The 4,598-nt window shown below is 49.9% G+C and overlaps 1 long non-coding RNA gene across 1 annotated transcript in view; it reads left to right on the top strand.

The window, feature by feature from the left end:
- LOC109302551 overlaps nucleotides 1-4,598 on the top strand; it is a 19,738-nt gene that overhangs the window by 6,784 nt on the left and 8,356 nt on the right. Inside the window, exon 2 of the long non-coding RNA XR_002098837.1 lies at nucleotides 1,052-1,058. This is a non-coding gene — a long non-coding RNA (uncharacterized LOC109302551). The remainder of the gene's footprint in view (nucleotides 1-1,051; nucleotides 1,059-4,598) is intronic.

Here is a 4,598-nt window from a genome sequence, read left to right as displayed (position 1 = left end):
GGGGGCTGGACTCGATGATCTTCCAAGGTCCCTTCCAGCCCTAATGTCTATGAAATCTACATGGCATTTTTGACACCTACACATAGATGGGAATTCTATTCCTGGAGATGTAAGCCTGTACAACGAACCTGGACATTCACACTGGCAACAAAATTGCAGCAAACCCTTTGGTTTTTCCTCTCCATAGCTGAGTGGCCGAGGCACTTACTTGGAAGGCCAGAGGTCCAAGATCTCTAATTTCCAAACATGGCACTCTAGTCATCAGGCCAGGGGTCAGGCATTGTTTTAGCTCTTTTCCAGAGCTCGTTTTGAAGCTGAGTCACTAATGTAGTTGTTAGAAAAAAACTGAATGAATGTCATTGCCTTCTCAGGAGCAAGAGTCTAGGCTACCACATACAGCCACTTCCCATCCAGTATAGCAGCTATCTTACTGAACCATACCCTCTTTGGGTTGCTTCCTTTCTTATGGCTCACATAAGTCACTTTTTATGCCTGCTTCAAAAGAAGTAGCAGAGAGGGGTCTGAATATTGCTTGACCTGTAGTGTGATAGCTAGTGTGCTGTGCTAGGGAGTCAGAGAGACCCAGATATAAACTCATTTTGGATGAGTTGGAGGCCCTAGAGCCCAGGTTCTCCAGCTTCCTTGGCAAGTATTCTAGCTACTCAGCTATTGCAGGTAAAAGGCAATTGTCAGGTAGCCACCAGGTATGAGCATGTGCTTCTATGTTCCACTGACATCCACTGGTCCCCTCAGGGTGGCTGCAACCTTTTGGCTAGTCCAGGTGAGGTCTTATGCCCTCTTCCTTCCTGCCACGACTTTGATTACATGATGTTAACGAAAGGGAGGTGGTGACTACCCACCTCCACCTGGATCGACCACTAGGTTCCGCCCCAGTTCCCGAAGCCTCAGGAAAGGGATGACAAAAGGACCAGCCCAAAACAATTCCTTACTCTCCTCTCTTATTTTTATGGGGTTTTTTTTCCTTTTGAAAGCCATTGAAGTTCAGTCCAGGATAACTAGGGTCCTGGTCACCCTTCAAGGCTCATTGGAGGCTTACCGTCTGCTCTGAGCTTTTCCCTGGGCTCCCTTGTTAATTGTGGCCATGCCAGGCTTGATTGACAGCATGAGACTGCTTAATGAGGAGAGGAACTCCCTTGTTAAAATAAACTGCAGGAGGGATGGTCATCCCCGTCCTTCGGCTTCCCCACTCCTGATCTGGCCGTGGAGCCACCGGGGGAACACAATCCTGTTCCCTTTGTCCAGGAAGCTCCTGATCTTGCTCTGAGTATTCTTCTTGCAGCAGCTGCGGCTGCTTGCACCTTACCTGGCATCCCATGGTGACTGGTCCGCTGTTTCAAACAAATGGTAGGGCATTGTAAAAAACAACGACAAAAACCTGGAGCCGACGGCTCGGGCATATCCACCTCCTGTGCCCTCTCCTGGGTCTTTCCCCACTTTATCTTCCGCTTTCCTCCTTCCACCCTCCTCTTCACTCCCGCAGTGAGGGTGTCACTGCCTCTTCAGAGCCTGACCAGACACTTACCCGGCTCTCAGAGCATTCTCTCCGTGTCTCTGGCTCCTGGACTTCCTCCTTCTCTCCTGGCACTGTCTCTCTCTCTCTCTCTCTCCTTCCTTGGCTCTGTTCCCAGACCCTGGATATTGCCCCGGCTGCAGATTAGCACCAATCTGCTTCACCTGCCGAGGTGGTAAAGCTGAGCAGGGGCAGATTGGCAGCTTCTGGATATCTTAATTCAGTGAGGTCCATGTGCCTGGCTGGGGACGTGTTTCAGGTGAGTAACCTTTGGATCCTCACAGCAATCACTTGTGCTCTCAACTCCCTCCGTTCCTGAATCTAAATTCTGGTTGCCATGGATTTTCGTCGACTACATATCAGAGCATCTAAGTACAATACATGTTCATAAGGGGCCTGGGTACATCTCTCATCTTCTCCTGTTCATGCCCAGTATGTATATGAACATAACTGTGTATGCAGGCTTAGTCAGCCAGGAATAAAATTCAGACCTGCATGTAAGTGCCAAAAATGCTGTGTAGATGACCAAGTCAAGGTCACTTGGACAACCAAGAGAGGTTAGGATGTTGACCCTAGTGCACATCATGTTTCACTAGCCTCAGCAGAACACGCATCTTGTATCTGGCATATTCTGCACATGTAAAAAACAGATTACAACAGTTTCATTGCTATTAAATTGCCAATATAAAGTTTATCATGAGTACAAGGCATTCTTGGTGCATGGTTCATAGTTTTGCAATTTAATATAAGTACAAAGCTATATGGGGACTATACGGAACTTGCTAACAAATTAGTAGAATTAAACTAACTGATATCATGTAAGAGGTAGCCTTAGGGGTGGGAGGCGAGGGCAACCACCCAGGGTGCAATGGTCAGGGGGGTACCACACACACCTGCTCTGCCCTGCCCCACTGCTCATGCTGGACAAGAGCTGTGAGGGGACTTTGGTGGCAACTAATCCTGAGGACTTGGCAGTGGGGCCTACCCCACTCCTGGCTGTGTCTGGAGCTGATTGGAGCCAGTTGGTCAGGGCAGCAGGATAAAAATGCCCCAGGTGGTGGCAGGAACTGCCAGGCTGCATGATGGGCTGGGAGGAGACAGCCCAGGGCTGGGTCACATCTAGTGGATGCCCAGTAAAAAGGCAGTGCAGCTGGCTGGCCTGGCTTGTACACCAAGGCCTTTACCATTATTGATTTGCTGGGTCTGGAGGCTGAGCTTCAGTCCCCACAGCCACCACCACTGCCAAGGGTGAAGGTGTTGGGTGGTTGCACCCTGCTACTGGAGCTGCACTTCCTGTGTGGGCAGTCTTGTCTGCTGCCCACCCACCTGCCCTTCCTGCCATCCTACACTGAGTCCCCACTGCTCCCCAGCCCTGCCTCCTAGCACCAGCCCACAGGATCTCCTGCCACCCGCAGCTGCTGGGGCACATGAGCTCCTCACACATACATCCCCCAACATTCTCCCACAACCCCCCCCACCCTCTCACACACTCACCCACACCCCCCCACACATACACACACCCCCTCTCTCCCTCCCTCCCACACACATCCCCACCCCCTCCACATACATCCCCAATCCTCCCTCACACACTCCCACACACACTCCCCCACCTCCACCACATAGCCCCTGCATGCACCCCACCCCCCAACACAGCACCAGTGACTTGGGTAGAGCCACCAAGGTGCCGGGGGGAGGCATGGGGGGACACCAAAATACAAGTTCATCCACTGCCATTCTCCCTATGGCTGGCTCTGCATGTAACCCCTTTTCCAACTTCAACAACTGAACGCCATTAGATCTTACTTAGTTGCCTTGACCCCAGTTGTCTCTGTAGCTTTTTTTCTAATCTACCTAGGAAGATTGTGGATTCCCCTTCTTTTGGACCATCTGTGAGGGATGATCTAAGGATCTGGATCCTGCTTCAGTGCAGATGTTTGAGTAATTTCTTGACATCCTTTCCAGTTATGTATTTCTATGATTCTAATGTAGTCTTAATTTCTTGAACACAGGCTGACACCATGGGGTAAAAATCCTTTTTGACCCCAGATATAGCAGAAAAACAGGCAGGGGAGGGAGGGGAGGAAGGGAGGGAGGCAGGAACAGCCAGACAAGTCCAAAAGCATGGAAAAAACCCATGGTAAAAAATGCAATGCTTAGAACACCCCTGACAAATGGCTGTTCAACCTCTTCTTGAACACCTCCAGTGATGGACAGTCCACAACTTCCCTAGTCAGTCTATTCCACTGCCTCATTGTCTAAAAGTGAAGAAGTTTTTCCAGTTATCCAATTTAAATTTACTTTGCTCTAACTTCAAGCCAAGAGCCTCCTCTTTGGTTTGAGTCCTCCTCTTTGCAGCAAGAGAGAAAAGGTGCTTTTCTTCTTTATGGCAGCCCTTCAAGTATTTGAAGACTGCTATCATGTCCCCTCTTAAGTGACTTTTCTGGAAGCTGAATATGCCTATCCTTGTATGGCTTGTCTTCCAAGCCCTTGATCATTTTGTTGCCCATCTGTGGACCCTCTCTAACTTCTCCATGTTCTTTTTCAAATGTGGAGCCCAGAACTGCACATAGTACTCTAGATGAAGCCTAGTCAGTGCTGAGTAGAGAGGCCTAACCTGTGCCTCCCATGCCTTGCACCTAATTGCTTCTATTGATGCAGCCCATACTTTTTGTATGGCTGCATCATACTGTAGACCTATAATGAGGCTGTGGTCTACCAAGACTTCCAAGTCCTTTTCCATAATGCTGCCATCCAGCCAAGTGTCCCCCTGTAGCAGGGCACTAAGGTGCCTGCTACTGGAGGCAGTGTTACGAGCTCAGCTGCCAATCACCAGGGCAGCACAGGTGCGGGGTTGCCATGACAACTGGTCTGGTCAGCTGACCAGAAGGGGGTAGGGCCTGGCCTTTATAAACAACATAGGCCAAGGCCAGAGCTCAGTCCCCCTCTGGCCACCAAGGAAGATGGAGCTTGAGAAAACCCTGATGGGGAGATACATGGAAGCAAGCCAGGTTGGCTAGGAATTTATGTTATAGCCCCGGGGTTTTGTGCTTTTGGTTTTAGTTGTTGT

Source organism: Gavialis gangeticus, unplaced genomic scaffold (genome assembly GCF_001723915.1).
Source record: "Gavialis gangeticus isolate Ggan-Ray unplaced genomic scaffold, GavGan_comp1, whole genome shotgun sequence".
Taxonomy (NCBI): domain Eukaryota; kingdom Metazoa; phylum Chordata; order Crocodylia; family Gavialidae; genus Gavialis; species Gavialis gangeticus.
This window is presented reverse-complemented; position numbering and strand designations above follow the sequence as displayed.